Genomic DNA, 22,279 nt, shown 5'->3' with positions numbered 1-22,279 from the left:
ATTGCTTGATTTTAATTCAAGCTGAAAAGGCTTCATGCACCAGATCCCAGGACTTTGTTGTGATCTTTTTCTCTCCGCTGAAATATTTTCTGTCCAAAACACACACAATAACAGGCCGATTTTAACAAATGTCTTCCCTCACCTATGGTAGTATATTGGCACCTAGGCCATCTGGTCATGTGTCTTTATCCCCTCTTACTCCAATCCCTTATCCTCCTCATTGTGCTCTTATACTAATGTCCCCTAACATATCCCTGTGATCTGCTACCAGTCATGGCATTGACTCAGGACCTGCATCTTAATCTCTCTTAATATCACTGCTCTCTTAATATCACAGCTGCTGCTGGAATCTCCACTACATGCCTCTAACAAAATGGGTCTTTGCCCACAAAAGCTCATGCTCCAAAAAGTCTGTTAGTCTATAAGGAGACCTCTCGTTGTTTTTGCTTAATATCACTGATACAAATTCCCATAAAGGTTCCTGTTTGCCTTGGTGTCAGCCCATTGTGAAGATGGTAAGGACAGAAATATTTAAAGTACTGGAACAGACCACTGGATCACTAGCAGTATTCCCTGTAAATTGAGCTCTTGTGTGGCCGCCCAGGAGAGATTCAAATGCCACCCAGCTGATTAGCAGAGCGCCATGTGTTTCTGCTGGTGGTAGATTTTTGCACGTGCTTCATGCAGATAAAAATTTATTCTGTACATGGATGGAAAAGATTAGCGGGAATGTGGGTTACCACACAGTATGTCTGCCAGCGGGCAATACTTGATACTCCAAAGGAAGCTGAAAACCTCTATGCTGTGGCTGGTCATGGAACCTAAGCTTTGATTCTTTATTTCTTGTGGAAACGTGGGATATTGTTATCAAGTAGAGCACGTTTACATAGCATCTAAGTAACTAGGAGACTTGAGCTAAAAAGCTTGAATACAAGAAAAAATGGGCCAGGGGCAGCTGGGCTCAGATTTGGCTATTCAGGCACAGACACATAAAGGTATATAGGCACCTTTTTACAATAGTCTTTAATGAAATTTAGACGTGTAAATACCTTTGAGGATCCAGACCTCAATTCTCATTAATAGGGATGGGGCGTTCAAAATCCCCTGGGTCAGTTGAAATACTCAACTCTACAGTATAAACAGAAAGTGTTTTAGTGATAATGGCTTTGCCTGGCTTCTTCTGTATCAACATTACGACAGCTGAGTCAGGTTATCCCCTTATAATCCACACCTCATTTGGGTCTCTTCTCATACCCCATTTTGTTGAGGAGCCTTATGTACTACGTTTATCTCTCTTAGAAATGAAATAGATGTTGTGACTCTCAAGCTGCATTCGTTAGTCTGTGAAGTAACCATCTTGTTGTCAAGGCCTCCCTGAACTACTTCTCCACACCCTGTATTATTCTTAATATTGGTTGCAAACTGTTTGGAGCTGGGATTCTATCATACTCTGCTTTATTTGGTGCCATACACAGAGATCTACAGTGCTGCAGAACAACTAAAAATAATAGTTACCCCCAGCCCAGTTACATAAATGGGAATTTAAGCATATTGTGTAACTGACTTTAAGGTCCCAGTCTTCTGCTAATTGGAACTGTGCCGTTACTCAATCTCCTGACTCAGCTGCCAAGACTCCTCTCTTAGGGACACAGACATAGGCCTCTAGGGAATGAACTGAAGCCTACAACTTGTTTCATATTTGACAGGAACAGTTTTCAACTTGAGTTCTAGTTGAACTGGCTTTGCGGAGAGAAAAGGCAGCATATCTCATTACCCACCCCCGAACTTATTTGTGTAAACTTTTCAACTGGCTGTAAAAAAATTTAAGGTCACCATATAATTTGCTACTAGAGTTGTAGTTGAACTTTCAAAAAAAGATGACGCCCCTGAGAAGGAGTATATCTTTTATTACATTATCGGCTCTCTGGGATAAGGCTAGTGTTTTTCCCCTTGTATTTTGTACAGCACCTACCACTATGGGATTTAAATTCTAAGCTCTGGCACATGCGGTCCTTTGCCTCTACCCTTGATTGAGACTGGATGTCATATGCAGAACTCCTCTTCCAGAGATTACTTTCCACCATTCATTTTCAAATGAATGATTCTCAGACTGTTTGAACCCCACTGGACACAACCAGCCTGGAATTTGGAGTCTCAGTGTTCTGCTCTTCCAATTTTTAGAGCATAGAACAGGGCACTGGGAATCAGGACATCTGGGGTCGCTTACCAGTGGTGCCACTGACTCACTGTGTAAACTTGAGTAAGTCACTTAACCTCTCTGTGCTGCAGGGCCGTCTCCCTGCATCTGTAAAACGAATAGAATAAAACGTCCTTAGGCAGCACGGTAAGAGTTAATCCATTAACTTTCATGTGCAAGATTCTCAGATGAAAGGCCCTTTAGAAGTGCAAAGCATTATGATCCATCTGGTGTTTGAAGAGCAGCTCACGTGGTGGCTACTGAGATGTTTCCAACAGGAAGCTCCAAAAAAAGCTCACCTGAATACAACCATCCATCAAGAATCTCTTCAGGAAAGGAGCAGCCTGAAGTCAGTGAGCAAAACTCTGCCGAAGACGATGGAGTTGCACGGACTCACATAGGGTCAGAATTTGGCCCGGATTGACTGAGGGCATCATGTTGAGCGGTAAGCAGTGAGCAAGGCAGCTGTTAAAGAACACCAGCACCTGTCCTCAGAGATGGCATTGGGCTTTCTGCTGTCAATAATCTTTCAAGGCAGCTCCCTCCCTAGGTGGAGTGTAGGGAGATGAGCATGTAGATTTGTTTATGCTGTCCCCTTCCCATAGCCTTGGTTTTGAGTCCACTCAGGGGGCCAGGGGTGGGGGAGGGGCTGACTTGGAGGGCCTGGCTTTCATTACTCTGTAGTTTAATCCTGGGGCAGGGATTTGTGGCAGGGAGGGAAAAGGTGTGTTTAAGGCATTCGCACTTCATGTATACTGGGAGGCCCCTGCTATAAGTTAGCCCTGAGGCTGCTCTAACTTTTGCTCTGCTCGCCGTCGCCCCAGAAAGCAGAGAATAGTCATAGCATAGTGTCCTCTGTCCATGGCCTTGACCCAGCCTTTTTCTGGGAGTAGGGCCCCTAAATTAACTCCATACCTGCACAGTGGGCTCCTTCAAAACAAAAAGGCAGTCCAGTAGCACTTCAAAGATTAACAAAATAATTTATTAGGTGGTGAGCTTTCGTGGGATAGACCCACTTCTTTGTAAGGCTCTTTTCACTTGAAGGCCCTCTTATCCTGCCAGCACAGAAAGAGACTTGAGGTTGGCCGAGTCTGGCTGGAGTCTAGTCCTTCATAAGCATCCTCATTTGGGATGCAGCAACACTCCAGTTTTTGGGGTTACAGTTTCCCATCTCTGGTGGCAACAAGACACACCCCAACAACACAAGTGTTGTAAGTCTCATGGTGACTAGCCCTGCTGGCCAGCACGCCTGCTGTCAGTGCCTTCATGATGCTGGCACATGACAGGGTCCTGCTGCATCAAGCAGGGGATTCCCTACTCGAACCTGTTGTGGTGTGACACTTGTGCAGGGAGCAGTGGGCCAAGCTCATCAAGAGAAATTTGGAGCCTTGGTACATCATATTGCCTGTAGCCCCAGCCAATGTTCCCTGTAAGCTGTGCACTTGGGTGGCCACCCAGGAGAGGTTCAGGTGCTGCCCAGATGATTAGCAGAGTGCCCACAGCCAGCAGTCTGTATTTGTATCGGTGCACATCTGCATGCACCTCAGTGCATGGTAACAAAATTTATTCCACACATAGATGACCAAAATTAGAGGGAACCCTGGCAGCAGCTCCTCCCATTTCACTTCATTTACACATATTTTGGAGGGAAACGTGGTACAGTTGTCCCCCATTTATGCTTCTCATCAGCTTTGCAGAACGCTGCTCTGAGTGGGAAAGTGGTTAAGAGGGAAGTGATGTGTGCAGTGGTCAGACACAGGCTTCAGCTTCTGAGGGCACTGATCCACTTCTCTGAATTCTCACTGGGGGAACCTCTTGCCACACTGGTAGCACACGTTACAGGCAGGACTGGTAAATACAGGATTGTTATGCATGTTTATCATTGCTAATATTTCAGTAGCACCCAGTGGCTCCAAGCCAGGGTGGGTGCCCACTGCTGGGTGCTGTACAGCCAGTCCCCACCCCACCAAAATTTCCACTCTAAGTGGGAGTGGGGAAGTAGGCTAGTAGCAGAACCAGAACTAGATGCCAGGACCAGTGTTCCCTGTAAACTGAGCACTTGGACAGCCACCCTGGAGAGATTTAAATGCCACCCAGCTGAGTTGCACAGCACCTACAGCCGGCAGCATGTGTTTCTACTGGTGGTGCACCTGCAGCAGGGCTGACAGTCACAGGGAGCCTGGGGTGTGGTGGGAGGGGTCCTAGCTCTGTGCCCTGAAAGGGGTGGAGTCAAGGGCAGAAGGGGTGGGGCTTAGGGTAGTCAGCACCTTAGCATCAGTAGGACTGTGGCACTGTCTCCTCCCCTCCCCTCCCCCCCCGTGCTGTGTGGAGTGGTGGAGTGTCTCTGCTGCAGCAGTTCAGAGGGGTCCAGAGCTCTGGCTGCTGCCACAGCTGATGTATCGGTAGCAGCAGCTGAAGCTTTAAAATGTCAGGCCCCTGTGCAACTGCCCACCTTGCCTCTCCATGTTGGCCGGCCTATGCATGTGCCTCGGTGCACATAACAAAATTTATTCTACACAAATATGAAAACAAAATAGAGGGAAGATGGCCTAGGGCTGCAGCACACCCGGTACCATGGTGCTCCGCCTCAGTCACCCGGCTACCCCTCGCTGCTTATTGAGTGGAACATAGGAAATCAGTGACCAAATCTGGCATCTGCTTCCAGCTCCAAAATTGATGCAAACGAATGTTTGAAAGGGGAACTAACTGGAAACACCTCCTTGGGAGCTCTGTGCCTTGCCTGCCCTAACTGAGACTATCAGCTCCCAGCGGGCGGCAGTGCTTTTCTTTTGCTGTCTTCAAACCTCCCAGTTCACCAAGCATCTCGTTAGTTTGGGATTCCAAAAAAATTTTCCCTAGCTCTGGAAATTTATGAGCAGGTCCCTTTTCTGCTGAGCCGCCAATGTGCTCAGACGTATTTTAGGAATCATTCTGCTTCTAAGTTTGGCCTTGTTACTACCAGTGCATCCGCTGACGGGAACAGTTATGCTTGCTAGATGTCCTCCCAGATCCCAGGATGAGAATACTTAACAGAAGGGCTTGAAGTGCAGTGACAGGGCTACAAAGTTGCAGAGCTCCAGAAGAAACTGAGGGCCACACCCAGACATGTGAATTCACTAGACTGGAGCAGCAGCGCTGATGGGGTGCGTGGAGGCAGATGAAACATGCACAGCTGCTGGGGATAAAGCTTGCAGCTTAGCTTCCTTAGCTTAGTTTTCCAGCTCTCTGCAGTCTGATGATTAGAGCTACATGTGAGTTGAGCTGCAGAGTTGGCTTCTGGATGTGCATGTCATTAGTACTCTAGGAGACAGTGTGGTCTAGTACACAGAGCACTAGACCGACTCAGGAGCACTAGGTTCTGATTCTGCTGCTGATTGACTTTGGACAAGTCATGTTCCTCGCTCTGTGCCTCAGTTTCCCCATCTGAAAAATGGGGGTGATAATACAGGTTGAACCTCTCTCATCTGGCATTCTCAGGACCTGACTGTGCTTAACGAGAGATTTGCTGGATCATGGGTGGTCAATATTGTCTAGCAGCATTACCAACATTTCCACTGCTTACTGGGCTCTTTTAAGACACTTAGGGGGCAAATCAGAGCTAAATAGCAGCACAGAGCACTGAGAGCCAGGACTGGTGGCTGGAAACAAACTTTATGGGACTGCAGGAAACTTGGCCACGTCTGTGATAAATGGTGGGCCAGCTAACTAAAATCATGCTGGATTACGGATGTTGCCATATGAGGGAGTTCTGGATTAGAGAGGTTCAACCTGCAATGACCTCTTTTGAATCTCTCAGGCTGGATCTACACTGGCCCCCAACTTCAAAGGGGGCATGGTAATCAGGGTGATGGGAAATTACTAATGAAGTGCTGCGGTGAATATGCAGCACTTCATTAGACTAATTCTCCCTGGCAGCAACTCTGAAGTGTCAAACTTCGAAGTGCTGGCATGCATGTAGGAGTAAAGGCACTTCAAAGTGCCCACGGCTACACGTATGCCAGCACTTCGAAATTTGACACTTCAAAGTTGCGGCCGGGGAGAATTAGCCTAACATTCACTGGAGCAGTTCATTAGTAATTTCCCATCACCCTGATTAACATGCCCCCTTCAAAGTTGTGGGCAAGCGTAGACAAGCCCTCAATGAAAAAGGCCAGGTGTTGTTTGCATTGTGCTAGCATTAAGGAGCACCAGCCAGGGACCCTGTTGGCTAGCTGAACAAAGATGGTCTCTGTCCCAAACAGCTTACATTTTACGGAGAAGACGAGACTACAGGTGGCTAGAAAAGAGCAAACGGAACCACTGAGACAGTATTGGCCAGCATGGTGGGCTACACTTGCAACAAACCAGCAGGCTTGTGTTTTTCGTAGACATCACAGAAAAGGTGTATTTTAAGTAGGGATTTTGGAAGACAAGAAGGTGGATGTTTATGGGTAACTCTTCATGCTTGAGGGGCAGTCTGGGAAGAAAGCACAGAGAGGTTTGTTTGCAAGCTCACCCCAAATTCAGGTGGATTAGGATTTAGCAGTTTGGTCCAGCCTGTTATGGAGATACTGGCTTGATGTAACTTGGGATCCAGCCCATCTGCATTCAGCTCTTCAAATCCTGAAGCTCTGCACCATTTGCATCTATCCAGACTCATGTTCCAGGCATGAGAGGGTCTGATTCTCTGCTGCCTTGCACTTTGCACAATCATTTACACCAGGGGAAAAAGAGATCCAAACACTACCAGGTCAGAGTGAGCAGCCTCTTTCACTCTGTGCGCCAGTGCAAATGACTGTGTGAGGGTACAGGCCAGCAATGTTGCAAATGAATTTGACCACGTTTCTCTACAAAGCTTGGTTCATGAAATGGGCAGGGAGTGATATGAAACCAGAATCCTACAAGCCATCGGCTAAGCAGTAGAGCCCAGGTGAAAATTGCACTGGCTGAGTGAAAGTTCAGCCACGTTCAGTAAAGCTGCTTCATGCTGACAGCCATGGAACAGCCTGGCTGTGTATATAGTGGGGAGAGCTGCATTAGCAGTAGACTGGTTTCAGCTGTTACCTAGGGCAGGACTATTAACCTGCAGCTCTGTCAAGTTAGAAAGTGCTGGAGCAGGACACGATGTTGGGAAGCAAAGGGTGGAAGCCTCTGTATGTGTCTCCTCCTGGAACCACTTCAAAGTCTCTCCTGTTTACTGTGTCCCTTGCCTGGTGCTGTCCCACCTCTTGTGATTACACCAACACACTCAGCTATGCAGAGCTTGTTATCCAGGTGTCAAATGAGCTTTCAATGAGAATGAAGGTCCCCAAGGGATTTATTTTGTGAGGATGTGTGTGCATCATAACAGCTGCTGTGTTTCAGCCCAGAAGTGGCCGCATTTCAGTGGCAGAGCAGGGACACCCCTCTCCATGGCCCCTTTCAGTGTGCGTGTCTCAGTGCAAGGAGAGGGGCTGTGGAAATGTAAACTGATGGTATCTGGAAGAAAAATCTGTCAGGGCTGGCCCTGCTTTGAGTATAGGAGACTGGACTCAATGACCTTTCAAGATCCCTTCCAGTTCTATGAAATATGTATGTCTCCATGTTTCAAGGGTATGAACTGGGAGGAAGCCCCATTTCTCTGCTCCCACTGTGGTGTTGATGAAGGTGAGTTCATTGACAATATATTATCTCCCAGGTGATGCCAACAGAGGGCTTTCAATAAGAACTGGTAGAAGAAGGGCAAGCAAAGTTTGCATTCTTTCCTACGCTGTGAGCTTGTCACGCTGATCTGTGCGCTCCAGACATCTGAAAAGAATTGAAACCTGCAAGCGCCGAGGCAGGAACATCACACACACCACGCTGGTGCCAGGGAGCTGGGAACCCTCCGAAATACTGTTTCTGTTGATTTTGGTAAAATTGCAGCCACTTGGAAAGATCTTCCCTTTGGTCAACACCCTCCCACCTCACCCTGGTGAAAATCAAGCCCAGCTTCCCGGGGCTGGCCTCCAGGGCACAGTCTTTTCTTTCTTTGCTGGACTTTTCTATGCCGCCGACACGATAAACAATCCTTTTGTGTTCGACATAAACAATGCCAGGTTGCTGGACAAGAACAAAGGCCACGATTCATTCCCTGGGTCAGCTGAGCTGTCCACATGATGAGCCCCATCTGCCTCAAGTGACGCGGATGGTTGCTGCTGAAATAGGCCTGATAGGAACAGCTCCTCTGATGAGAAGAGCAGGCTTGGATTGAGGCAGGGCTGTGCGGGGAGCTCTCTCCGTGTAGTGGGGCTCCTAATTAGTGTTCCCTCTAATTTTTTCCATCCATGGGTGGAATAAATTTTGTTCTGTGCACCAAGGCAGGTATGGATGTGCACTACCAATAGAAATACACGTTGCCGGCTGTGGGTGCTCTGCTAATCAGCAGGGTGGCACCTGCATTTCTCCTGAGCAGCCACCAAGTGCTCAGTTTACAGGGAAAACTCTCCTAATAAGCTCACAGAGGATAAAATGTGGCTGGAAGTGAAACCAAAGCTTCTCTGATCTTACTGAGGCGTCATCAGAGGCAAAGCCTTTGGACTTTGAGGTCCTTGTTTGCAGCAAGGAAAGTGGGGGTGAATTACTTTCCATCAAAATCAGGGCAATTGGCAGGCATGTGACTGCCTGGTGGAGAGGGCCAGTGGCAAATGAGGTCCTGGGACTTGGAGATCAGCTAGTACAGATGACACTGCAAGGTCAGGTCCTTAGATTGTAGGGCCCAGATTCTTAAAGGTATCTCAGGACCCTACTCTCTTCAATTTTGCTGGATGGTAGGAACCTAAATATCTTGGAGGATCTGGGTCTAAATTCTTTGGGGCAGGATGTCACAGCATGTCTGGCCCTTTAAGGGAAGTTGCATCCAGTTACCAATGAGTGGATTCAGTTACCTTGCAGTTGAGGCTGAGCAGCTAGGGATCAGGTGCTTACAAAAGCCTGTAAGTGCCTTAGCTGGGGGAGCCAGCCATGAGCAGTCCCTACCTGTGTTCCCTGTAAGCTGAGCACTTGGGCAACCATCTGGGGGAGATTCAGATGCTGCCCAGCTGATTAGCTAAGTGCCCACTGCCAGCAGCATGTTTCTACTGGTGGTGCACATGTGCACATGCCTTGGTGTGAAGAACAAAATTTATTCTGCCCATGGATGGAAAAAATTAGAGGGAACATTGGTTCCTACTAAGTGAAGAGTAGGGTGTGACTCAGGTGGCCAGTTTAATGGAAGCAAGGAGGGAATAGCAAGGCCCCTGCAGAAGACCCTGGACTGGAAGCAAGGAGTGGCTGACATGCTAGGCTAGCATAGGGCCTCAACCAGGCAGGGTCACTTCTTCCTGGGCTAAGGACTCTGCTCCAGCAATCTCAGGGAGGCTAAATGGGCACATGGTGCCTAATGCAATGGGGCCCTGAGCCATGAATGGGCCCCTAAGGGTACCTCTGTGCTGCTTGGCAAAGCTGGGTCCAGGGGAACCTGCAGGTGGGGGTTGATGTTCTCAAGCGTGAGTGTCTCCACTGCATACTAACCTGGGTTTACAAATGACGGATTTGGCCCACAAAGCCTGCAGCAGGCCCTACCACAGCACACTGGGGAGAGCTTTCCATGCTGCATTCATCCCCATCAAAACCAGACAGCAGGAGCTGAGAGATTTTAATGGGGTATATGGGGGGAGAAGTGGCAGTGCAGCACAAATTCTCAACTCCCATTGGCCAGTTTCCATGGAAGAGGTGCTGAGAAATATTGCTGTGGGCGGGGGCAGTGCATGAAACTGGCCAATGGGAGCTGAGAGATTTTGCTTGGGGTGTGGCAGCACAGGAAACTCCACCTCCCAGTGCAGTGAGTTACATGGCACAGGGCTGGTGCTGCTGGCAGGCAGGAAACTTTGCCTGAGAGTGCTGCTGGTCAGGAGTGGCTTAGGTAAGTGACTTCCAGCCAGAGTCTGCTTCTGGACCCCCACCCCACCCCACCCCAGACTCCTGCACCCATATCCCCTCTCAGACCCTGCCCCAGACCACAACCCCCTTCTTAAGCCAAACTCCCTCTTAGCCCCCTCACCCTCTCCTGCACCCCAACCCCTTGCCCTAAGCTCCCTCTGCACCCAGCCTCCAGCTGAGACCCCACACTCCCATCAGAGAAAAGTGTAGCCCCTTGAACACTCACCAAAATCTTGGAGTAGTCTCCCATTGAAAATTATTGCCACCCCTGCTCTAACCACTAGACCCCAGTGCCTGGAGACTGGCATGCAGAATAACTGCAGCTCGCACATAATGTATTGATTATATGCTGCTGACCTGCTGTGATGGGTCCCCAGCTATAACAACCCTCAGTGCTTTGGGTTGATTTTAAACTTGGCTGTGTAGCTGCAAGCCTGTTACTCAGCACAGCCTACTACTCCCTTGGGGGAAATGCGGGCCTATTACCCATGAATTGCAGTTGAGGTCTCCTTGCTACAGAGGTCTGACAAAGGATTAGCAGGGTCTTCTCAGCCCTGATTGACTCCCAGTGCTGCAGGATAGAGCCTGACCTCAGTTGCACTGGTGGAAGTTCAGGGACGCTAGAGTTACTCTGAGCCTACGGCAGAATCCAATACAGCCCGGCTCTGGGAAGGCCTGTTTTGCTTGGGGAGGGCGCATCCTCCCTGCCTTTAAAAATAAAATGAATGGCAGCTGACGCGGTGCATTTTCAGCATGCCTCGCCTGTGAGTGCCAGCAGCCTACGGCTGGGGGAATGCAAAGCACTTGGTGTCCCTTAGCCCATAGGGTACACACTGTCTTTCCTTTCAGAGTCCAAGTGCCAGTGCAGCCCACGGTGTGTTGATCCTTCCGTGCCTCCATCTTCTACAGCCCAGACTTCCTGGGATGCTCAGGCTCAAACTGTTGCAGTGAAGGAGGAAGATGGAGCTTTTATGATTTCATGGAAAAGGCTCAGGCATCTCCCACCTCCCTTTTTCCCTGGTAGTCAAAAGGAGGCTAGGCTGGAGAGAGGACAGAGTGGGGCACTGGGCATGAGTAAATGACTGCCTCCTTAAGAGTCTGATCCTGCCAGATGCTGAGTTCCTTCAACTCTTATGAGACTGCTTACCAGATGAAGGATCTCAGTACTAGGCCATAAGCCCATAACACACTTGAAAACAACCACATTACCCAGACCTTGCACACTTCCATCAGCTTCACAGCAGGTTAACTCTGCCCCTGCCCCCCAGGAAATCCAGAGCAAAAGTCCCAAAGATTTCCAGAGGATCAGGCCCCTAATCACTTTCCTGGCTCTATCCAGCCCCTTTCCTGAATTTTCACTGCAGCTGGTGCAAGAGCCTTCTCTTCCGCAGCTCCTGCCATGTGGAACATTCTCCCTGCTTTGCTGAATGACTGTTACACAGACCTTACTCAGGGCTTGTCTACGTGGTGAGTGAATGCATGAGAGACCAGGATGTGAATCTGTACTGTGCCACCTTGCCACACACTCACTCACCATGTGGGCCCTTATACTGTGCAGTGACAGTCACAGAATTAGGATAAGTGACCGCAGAGTGAGTTAGTGCACAGCCCTGTACTTTCATACCCTGGCTTGCTGCACGCTAACTCACCGCATGGATGAGCCCACTGTCTGTAGGACGGACAGAGCTGCTGTGGGGACGATTGTGCCAGAGAGCTTCTTCACAGTGGGTGGGTCGGAAGCCTAGAGGTACCAGCAAGACTATATTGTTTGTGTACCAGCTAGAGGCACCGTCAAATTACAAACTCCAAAGAGTTGCAATTGCCGTCTCTTACCTAGAGGCTGCAATCAATATCATGGCCCTCTTGTGCTGCACAGTCACATAACGAGAGACAAAAGAGCTTACAATCTAAACCAGCAAAGCAAGTGTTATCCCCTTTTTACTGATGGGGAACTGAGAAATGAAGCAACTCCCCTAAAGTCCCACAAAGAGGTGCTCTCGGCAGAGGTGGAAACAGAGCCCCGATTTTCAGCCCAGTGCCCATCGAGCTTCTCTGTTACAGTCTCAAATTCTCCCATTGGGCTGAAATTTTCCATGCTTGGTCTCAACTCAAAGACAATACACTGGAACAAAATCCCAGAGCAATTAACGAGTAAGGCTGTGTCTATAGTAGACATGGAAGCCAACTGCAGATATGTGATTTTAGCGATGCCAATTACATAGCTACAATTGACATATCTATGCTTGGCTAACTTGTCTGTGTTAACAGGGGAACGTCAACTGGAGTGGTTCTCCTTTCGACCTTCCTTACTCCTCACATCTCGTTGAGGAGCATGGGGTCGATTTTGACCCCTGAGTGCTTGATTTCATGCATGTGCAAAATCAAATTCTGGAGGATCGACCCTGAACAGGTTGATCTTTCATGGTAGTGTAGATTATGCTTTAGGGAACAACAGAAACTTTTTTGCCTTTAAAGAAATTCAGAAACGGTATTTGCTCAACTAAAACTGAAATATTGAGACAACACCCCTAATCCAGAGTCATGAAAAGTGAACAGGTCTTTGCTGCACATGTGCAAAGATGTAAAATTACTACCATTTTGTTACTGTCTTTGTCAGCAACCTTTCCCAGGCGGTGTGCAGAAATTTGACCTTTTGACCTCTATGTACAGATCCTTTTAAAGTCACTAATAGTCCTACTTACAACAGTTTCATTAACAAATAAATGAAGATGCAGAGCTTTCTGTGTAGGTGGTGGTTGGTAGCATTAGCTGGTCTTTTGTTAATCCACAGGCTTTGAGCAAGCTCCTGGCTACATGGGGGAGGAAGGGTGCTGCTGAGTTCCTGCCTCATGTGCGGATGAAAATCAGCTCGCGTGCCAATCCTGGTACCTGTGCTAGGGGTTGCTGACCCCCGGTCTGTGTCCTCCCACTAGAAACCATTATTACATTCTCTCACCCAAAAGTAAAACCCTCTCTTTGGTTTGTTCATTTTCTTCTGTTTCAGCAAGTATTATTTTCAGAAACACAGCGACTGCTCCAATGCCAACCACCAAAAAGTCATGACTCAGGCCCTCCCAAAACCACGAAAATTGGCTTAAAAAGTACTGTTAATTTTTAAATGATTTTCAATTAATACTTTTGGGTCTTTTCCTTTGCTTTGTGGTTTCTGAATTTTTCGGCTACAGTTAAAAGCATGTATTCTGGCTTTTCTAGGACCATAAATGCTGGAAGAGCACCCTCCACACCCCCCCCGATCAATAGCCTGGCTGTTCTGTCAGGCTCACTGACTATTGCGTTACTGTGCTGCAGGGGTTGGGAACCTAGGGCCCCCGGGCTGGAGCTGGCCCCCAACTTGCCTGGGTTGGGCCCATGAAGCTCAAGGCCTCCCCTGGAGCTGGGAGCCTGAGCTGCTGCTTCAGCTCCACAAACCACTGTTGGGCTGGACTGTGTTTGCCAGCTCCCTGCTGTGGAGGAGGGGGAAGAAAGGTCCTGAGCCTTGCAGGCCCGATCCAGGCAAGACAGGACTGGATCCAGCCCATGGGCTCTGCCTGGAAGAGGAGGGAGTGGTTTCAAAAGCTGTCATTCTCGCTCGCCCCCTCCTCCTGCTGCCCCATGTTGGCGGAATGACAGCCCAGGGAAGTGCTCCTTTGGATGCTTTTCCCCTGCTGCTCCCATTGGATGGGATTGTGGCCAATGGGACAGGGCCTGGGAGCAGTGAAGTGACATGTGCTCCTGAAGAGCTGGACCAGGTAAGCGCTCCATCACCCTCATGCACCCCACTCCTGCCCAGAACTGCCCCCCGCATTCCTGTAACCTCCCTTCCACCCAGACCCTGCATTCCCTTCTGGCCAGGACTCTCATCCCCATGTCTGTCCTGCTCCCTTGTAGCCTCTTTCTATACTGGAGTAGGGTTATCAAATAAAAAAAAAAAGAGAACGCCCTTGAGAAAGAGTTTTGTATCAGTATCTATCAACTCACATTGTATTAATGTGCATTAATACACCTGAGTTGGTAGTTACTGATACAGATACGCTCCCTCTCTCAGGTGTGTCCTTGTTGGAAAGATCCAAGATGATAACCCTATTGGACCCCTAATTTTGGCCTCATCCTAGACTCTGTTGGGGTCCACAAAATCTACGAGCCCCAGAAGACTTATTCCAACTTGGGATAAGTCCTGACTCACACCTCCTTCCCATTGTGGAGCTGGATTGCGAGGGGAGTGAGGTGTCTCACTCAGGACCACATCAGTGAGGACTTTTATTTTTGTTTCTTTTTTGTGGCTCGCAATGGATATTTCTGTCAGTGCCCCCCCCCCCCACCTAAAAATACACCCCCCCATGCTGTACAGCATCGTAATGGGGGTTCTAGGCATGGATGACCCGTAGTAGCCCCTGGGAGATGCACCACCCCACTGTGCCCCCAACCCTAAATGTAACTGCTTCATGGGGTGGGTGCCCCACCTGCTCCTTCCCCCTGCAGACACCAGTCGCCCCCGACTGCAGGGTGTTCTCTGGGGTGTGCTGGGAGGTCGGGGGCTGCCAGGGAGGGATGCACGCACGCGGGAGGGTTGCAACGAAGGCGAGGGCACGTGCGGAAGGCGCAGGGTGCACGCCCGGTCTTCGGCCAGGTCGCGGCGGCCGCCTGCGCGCTCCAGCGGGGGAGGGGGCGCCCGTCCAAGACCCCACTCCGCGCAGGCGCAGTGTGGAGGCGTGGCCGTGCAGCGCTACGATTGGCCCCGTGCCGGAGGCGGGCGGTGCCCGAGCGTTGCGTGTGCCCGGGAAAGACGTCCGGCCGGAAACCCGGCGGGCGGAGTGTTCGGAGCGGTGCACGCGCCCCTCCCCCGCCAGCGGTGGAGAGCGAGCGACCGAGCGGCGGGCAGGCGGCGGCGGAGCAGCAGCAGCAGCTACTACTAGAGGGTCCCGGCGCTCACAGCGGCCTCCGCAGATACCCGCGCCGGGGCCCCTTCAGCGCCGGCCGGGCCCCCGAGTGCGGGGATGGAGCCGCCCAAGGGTAACTTGCCCCATGGCCCCTCGGCGAGCCCCCCACTCAGCGTGTCTCACTCCTCGGTCCTCTGCCCTTCCCGGGTCTGCCCGCCAACCCTTCCCTCCCGCAGAGCCCCCCTCCGCCCCCCGCTAGCCCCGTTCGGTGCCCGGTTCTCTGACGGGTCCTCCCTTGCCCCCCACTTCCGTCCGTCGGTCCTCTGCGGACCCCCCCCCCGCTGCCTTTGGAGCCCCCCCCCAACTTCTCACTCCAGACCCCCCCCGGTTCCCACCCCACCCCCCTCAGTCCGACGGTTCTGTGCCAATTCCCCCCTCGACCTCACCCGCCGGAGACCCCCCCCCCCCCGTTCAACCCTCGTCCCTGCCTCAGCCCATCCCCAGGAGCCCCGCTTCTTTCTCGGCTCGTCCCCCGTGACCCTCTGCCTCCCTTGTAGTCCTTGGGACGAGGCGCGGGGTCAGCCTTCTTCTCTCTTTGCCCCCTCATCCCAGGCCTCCCCAGGCCTCTTCCTCAACCCCCCACCGACCGGCTGCTCCCCTGGCTCCCTCTAGCTAGGTAGGTGCACAGCCCTACGATAGGGCCCTGCCCTCGTCCTATTTACCCTCTCCCTGATCCACATCATCTCTCTCTCTCTCACCTCTTCCCTGTCATTACAGCTTCCTTCTTCTTTATCTTCCCCCATCCCTTCAGCCCCAGGCAGGGACCAGCTCTCTCTCTCCCCCCCCCCCCGGCCTCCTCCTGCTTGGTGTTTTTCTCTGTCTCAAGTTTTATCTTTATCACCTTGTCTCTGGTTCGGTTTAAATACACTAACTGGTGACTTTGCTGGACAAACAGCTGAAGGCAGCGTTTGCTTGGTGGACTCACCCTCTTCTGTGATGAGGAGCTAGGGACCCGTGTGTCTGAAGCCTCAGTGCAAGGTTTAATTTGCTTTTAATTGGTCTTGCTAAACTTTCTCTCTTAGCCTAGCAAGCTCTGATAAATGAGATTGAATTTGGATAACATCTTCCATAGGTTACATGGGCCACAATGTCAATAGCTTTAAAACAGTTTTATATAAGTACTTCTATTGTAGCCTCAAAGGGCTATTTGGATTTTCAGTATGGTTGTTTTTCAGCCTTGGTACGAAAGGGTGATGAGTCGCTTTCTTGTTTTTAGAAAACTACACCAGTACTGAGTATTAGTATTTGGTGACACCATGCGGGTGCATGCAGGGAAATGCGCATAAGATGAATGGCCTGGAACACAAACCTGTTAACTTGAAAGTTGTCATGCAGAAAGAAATTTTGGGAGCTGCCGATGATTAAGTAAGGCTGTGCAATTTCCTGTGTCTGTAATAAATGGGTTAACAGTGTGGCTAGTGATGAACATAATAGGGATTCCTAACCCTATTTGTTTACTACTCTTGCGTATTTTTAGATTGGCTGCTCTAGTGTCTGACAGCAGTTAAAGATGGAACAGCATTATGCCATCACATCCAGCCCTGTCCACCTCATCTTATCCTGCATGTACACAGGGTTATGAATGTCTAGCTTTGGTTTTTCTCTTGAATTTAGAAGTTAAACAGGAGTTTACTCATGATGTAAAATGTCTTTTAATTCCAGTGCTATTTATCTCTTTACCTTTTAACTAATTCCAGTGTAGTAAACAGTTTTAGACATACCCCTAGCTGGACACTTTGCACTGCTCTGGAAGGGAGATGAACTGTGTAAAATTTTCTGTCTTATGATACATCAGTAATTACTGACACCTTCAGTAAACAAGCCTTTCAAATATGTGGGTGAAGTTCATGCCCTGAGGAACTTTGGTAATGACTCCAGGGACATGTTACCTTGTTAAGGCTTGAAGGAGAAAATAATTATATACGTGAAAGTTTTTTTTTTTTCTTGAAGATATTAGATGACCCAGATGCACAAGGAGCAAACTTCTAGCAAGCTTAATTAATGGGTTCCCCTGAAATACTACCCAAGAGGGACTTTTAAAAAAAAAAAAAAAAAAAAATCTTCATGTTTGCACTCTGAAAAATATTTCCTAAATGGGGCATGTTCTTAAATAGCACAAAATTTTTGTCCCAACAGAAATTCCAGTGCAAGTAGTAATCCTGATTTGAAGTTAAATGTTTGTGCCTGAAGTCTTGATGCTCCGTCGGTGATTTCTAGCTTGGTTTTGGATAGTTTCCTGGTCTTGCAAAGAGTTGCACTTAGCCACACTCATAATTAAGTCATAGTGGGGCTCTGTGGAGGAAGAGGGGTCTACCATGTAAAAGCCAAAATAGCTTTAGTAAAGATCTCTAAGGATCTGATCTTGTTTGGTTCTGAGCAATCCCAGTTTCCATGTGGTCATTGAATGTTGTACCTGCCTAAGCACTTATAAGATTTAGCTTCTTGAATAGCATACACAATTTTTATTTTTATCATCTGTGGGTGGCTGCCAAATTACACAACATATCTTTTATGGCCCTATAGAAATGAAATACTACAATCATTTTTTGCACAATTCTATTAATAGGTAAAAGACTGGGAGTGGATAAAGCCGCTGTTAAAGGTCCAAGGCTGCTGTTCATTTGTTATGAATAATAAATACTACTTTTGAATTACAGTGGTACCCCAGGGTGCAATCAGGTGGTTCTCCATTGTGCTAGGCAACCATTGCGTTTATAGATCCTGCCCCAAGGAGGGCATATAAAAGATCAAATACTACAGTAATACTACAGTAGGTGAGTGAGGATAAGGGCAGCAGTGACAGGAATTGGTGTAGAAGTTGCAGGTTTAAGGATTGCTTTTTAATGATAAACAAGCAGGACTGTGATGTCACTGGTTCCTCCTAGCCACCTGCCTCATGATTGTTGTTAAAGCGATTTCATTTGCAAGGAATTAATACCTAGTAATTTTAATCTGGCTAGGTTGCTCTGATGTGGACCAAATAGGTTTAATATTAACAAACTAGAAATCCATGTGGCTTATGTCATTTTTATATGTAAATACTACTTTTTGATGTAAATCAGAATAGACTATGCCATAGTCCTGCCTGGGCACACTGAGGATTTAGTTTTATTGGAAGTCTACTGCCTGTCATATGCGTGATATTTTAAATGGTGTCAAATACAAGATAGAGATGCATCCTGCTCATAAAGGTTGGGGAGCATGGCTTTATTTTGCTCTGCAGTATTTGCATTGTGTGCATGAGTATACAAGCTAGTAGAATTCATTGCCTTTAAGTGAGTGTAGTGAGGCATTGACACGTGTTTAAAAACAAAGCACTGAGTTTACAAGTCCTGATCTGATGAGGGAAGGGAGTTTCTTGCCTTGATAATTAACGGTTACCTCATTGCAGAACAGTAGATTCTGTATGCTTTCACTGTGAGTGAGGAGACTCATGACTCACCAACTTCAGCTGTTGAGCAGTCTGGACAAACCCATGCTTAAGGAAACAGTCCTTGTACTGATGTTCGATAATGGAAGTCACTAGGTAAGGAATACAGTAACGGGACAGGTGTTCTGAATCATTTCAGGAGGCAGTATTGTCTAGGGACACAGGACTCTAGGGTTTTATCTGATGACTGCCAATGAGTTGCCAAGACAGTTTATGGTCAATTTACCTATCTGTAAAATGGAGATAGCACTTATATACCTGAATTCTCAGGAATGCTTGAGTGAAACCCTTTTTTTGTTTGGTGGTGATCTTTGTCTTAGCATTTTGTTATTACCTCAAGTTAGCAAGAATTGTAGACTCTTTGCTTTGGAGATCTCTGATGGTAAAATTAGCAGTATGTTGCGAATCAAGAATGAGTTGTACTGGCAAAGTAGCCGTTTGGAAGCTGGAACAGTTATCTTTTGCATCTCCCTTTGCAGAATGCCAAATTCAAAAATTTTTATGTCTATCAATGTTTATGTGCTAAAGAAAAAAAACTTACAAACAGCTGGTAGTGTATTTATATTGACATATTTTAGAGGTAAATCGGGGAAGAAATCTTTTTGGCATGCACATCTTAAGGGTCTGCTGCCTTCTGTCTTATCTTCTGCTTGATCCTGCCATGTGGTCATAGGCTCTATTTACAGTTTCCCCATCATTGCCATAGCTCCAGACTGTGATGCTGCAAAAACAGTATTATAACTTCACTGCAGGATTGAGCAACAGGAAACACCGTACTGAGTGGTGGGGACAGCTGTATAAGCACAAGTGGTCAGTTATAGAAATTAGGGTTGAAGACCTTTTAGGTCCTATCTAGCTCATCTCCTAAGAAGTGCAAGCTTGATACCTGCAGTATATTTTCTGATGCATTGTCCAGTCCTCTTGCTTTGGGAAGCTGCTCCATAATCTAATAAACTTTCAGATACTCATAATTTTCATTTGTTTAACAATTTATTTGTTTATCTTTATACACATCCTTCTAAACAACTCCTTCCCAACCAATGGATGAAGTCCTAACTTTGTTGAAATAAATTGAGTCAGGGTTTCATCTTTTGTATTTTATGCATGCAAAATTCTCCAGACTTAATATACTGTTCGCAGGTGTGAGTGGGTTCCATTTAGTTCTCACAACTTTCCCCAGAACTTGCTCTCTCCAATGCCTTTATTTTTGTTAGTCTTCTCCGGAGTTTGCTATTTTTCTGATGAGACTGCTGAATGTTCCAGACATCTCAGTGCCAGAACTATGTGTAAAGCAATATCTAATCTTTGCTCCCTGACCTGATGCTTTTGCAGTCTAAAATGGTATTGGTTTCTTTTTGGACAATATTGCAAAAAGAGATGCAGTCAAGTAAATACCTTTGCCTAAATGTGTGTTCGCTTCATGTGTTGCAGCTGTAAAAGTTTTAAAAGCAGGTTAACCATAAATTACTCTTTAAGGCTTCCTGTAAGCTTTATGAAAATTAAAGCAATAGCTATAATGTCCAGTAGTTACGTTATCTTCAATGCACTTATGTAAGAATAAGTGCCTAATACGGGTTGAACCTCTCTTGTCTGGCACCCTCAGGACCTGAATGGTGCCAAATGAGAGAATTTGCTGGGCTATGGGAGGTCAATACTGTGTAGCACATTACCAACACTTCCACTGCTTACTGGGCTCTCAGATGACATTTAGGGGGTAAATTACAGCTAAATAACAGCACTGTGAGCCAGGTCTGGTGGCTGCAAACAAAGTTTATGGGACCACAGGAAACTTGGCCACACCCATGGTGAGAGGTCGCCCAACTAAATAAAATCATGCCAGATTACGGATGTTTGTAGATGAGAGAATTTCGGATAAGAGAGCTTCAACCTATAGTATAGTTCGGGGGTGGGAAACCTTTGTTTGGTTGGGAACCGCCAACCCAAAGAAAATAATCATTCAGGGGCCACACACCAGTGAGAAGCAAAAACAAGAACAAAAACCCCAACCAGACAAAACCACCAAACCCTCACTGTCCCTCTCCAGGAGAAACAAAAACATCACTGGCCTGCCTCCACCCCTCCTCAACAAACAAACAAACAGAACCAAAAAGAAACAAACCTGACTGGCCTTGTTCCCTTGAGAAACAAGACAAACAAGAAGACATTTTGACACACTTTCGGTGCTGGGGGCTCTTTTGTACTCCAGCAAGGCTGGATCTGGCACCCAGCTTCCCTTGATCTGGCCTGTGGTGAGGTTTGGGATGCTGGAGTGGCAGCTTGTCCCACTGTGGAGGCAAGGAAGGGAAGCCCCAAGTTTTGCTGCAGGATGGATCAAGGGGAAGCCAGGGACTGGATCTATACCGTGGACCATAGGTTCCCCACTGCTGGTTCAGCTAAATCTTTTATGGCTGCCTTTTCAGAGGTGCTGAATGCACTTAGCTCCTATGGAGGTCAGTGAGAACTGACTGCTCAGTAATTTTAAGAATCAGGCCACCATAAATATTTCCAGCCTAAACACTGATTTTTATGCAGGTACCGTTCTCTCAAACTTTCTGTCAGTTCAGGTAGCCAATAAGAAAACTACTTGTTCGGGTATTAAATAAATGCCTCCTACTTGGCTGAAGTTATGGAATAATTCTAACTTGATTCATTATGCATTGTAATTACTGCATTGATCTGTAATGCACCTGTGTGGCTGAGAAACAGTGTTATGTTTGCATGGGGATCATTCGCACATTGTTGGCATCTTTGAAGCTAGCTGATTCTGGCATGGTAAGAACATGAGTCTGTACTATAAGAATAGTTTTACCTTTGCTTAGAAATGTAATATGTGCATACATGGCTAAACTGATTTTGGAAGTATAATGTTCCAGTTTTTAATGGTTTTACAAATTTTATTAAATTTTTGCATAAAGAGGCTGAGTTGTGTGAAACTTTTGTTTCACACACTCATTTCTGCTTTTTCTCCTTGCCAGCACAGCCCTCCATCCTCATGAGGAGATTAAATGCAACACTGAATGTTACAGTATGTGGGTCGTTAGGACTTTACTAACTATGCTTGTGTACCTAGTATTTTGCAGGGTGAGATGATTGAATTGTAGTAGCGCTTTGTTTGGATGCAAGGGAAGTGCATGGCTCTGGTAATGTGGGCAATCAGAAAGCATCTCACTTCACTGGCCCTTGCTTTAAGTGCATGTCACTTTCATAATAGCAGGGGGAGGGGGAACTACACAGAGGAAGACCAGCAGAATCTGGGCAGCCTTGTGCATGGGCAACGGTAAAAAAAAGTCTTGTGGGCCACACACAGGATCCTAATATGGCTGCAAATTGCCCATCTCTGATGTATAGTTCATTGCTTTTAGTATGTAAAATGGTACTTTAGGTTAATATGAATTATTTTTAATGTGTATTATTTGAGTCTCAGATGGCTGCATTTTTGATCATTTATTCAGTCTTGGTGAAGTGCTGAGGTGGAAAGCTAAAGTTTTCAATTTAACCAGAGAGAGAGGAACACTTTAGAACTAATAAATAAAAGGATGAAGTCAAAGTCATGCGTTTAGTGCATGGAGATGTTGTGGGTAGAACCTCAAAGTTGTCCTTTATATCTAGAAACCTCTTTGCCTTTCATACTGTTTTGAGGTTTAACCTCTGGACTCTGTCAATTCAAACCCAATTGGTCTGAAACTTCTTGTGCGACCAGCCTTAGTGTTGACATTGGCTAGGTCATATTTAATTGGGCTGCAAAAGAATAAGGAAGATGAAATGTATAAAAAGTGTAGTAGTTTTTTACAAAAGTTA

At 47.4% G+C, this 22,279-nt stretch overlaps 1 protein-coding gene across 1 annotated transcript in view; it reads left to right on the top strand.

The window, feature by feature from the left end:
* The first annotated feature begins 14,949 nt into the window (after window positions 1-14,949).
* The window catches only part of OTUD7B (OTU deubiquitinase 7B), an 81,266-nt gene continuing 73,936 nt past the window's right edge, over window positions 14,950-22,279 (top strand). The window contains exon 1 of the mRNA XM_074981007.1: window positions 14,950-15,124. The gene's annotated coding sequence lies outside the window, so the exon portion shown is untranslated. The remainder of the gene's footprint in view (window positions 15,125-22,279) is intronic.

This window comes from Carettochelys insculpta, chromosome 30 (genome assembly GCF_033958435.1).
Source record: "Carettochelys insculpta isolate YL-2023 chromosome 30, ASM3395843v1, whole genome shotgun sequence".
Classification (NCBI taxonomy): Eukaryota; Metazoa; Chordata; order Testudines; family Carettochelyidae; genus Carettochelys; species Carettochelys insculpta.
This window is presented reverse-complemented; position numbering and strand designations above follow the sequence as displayed.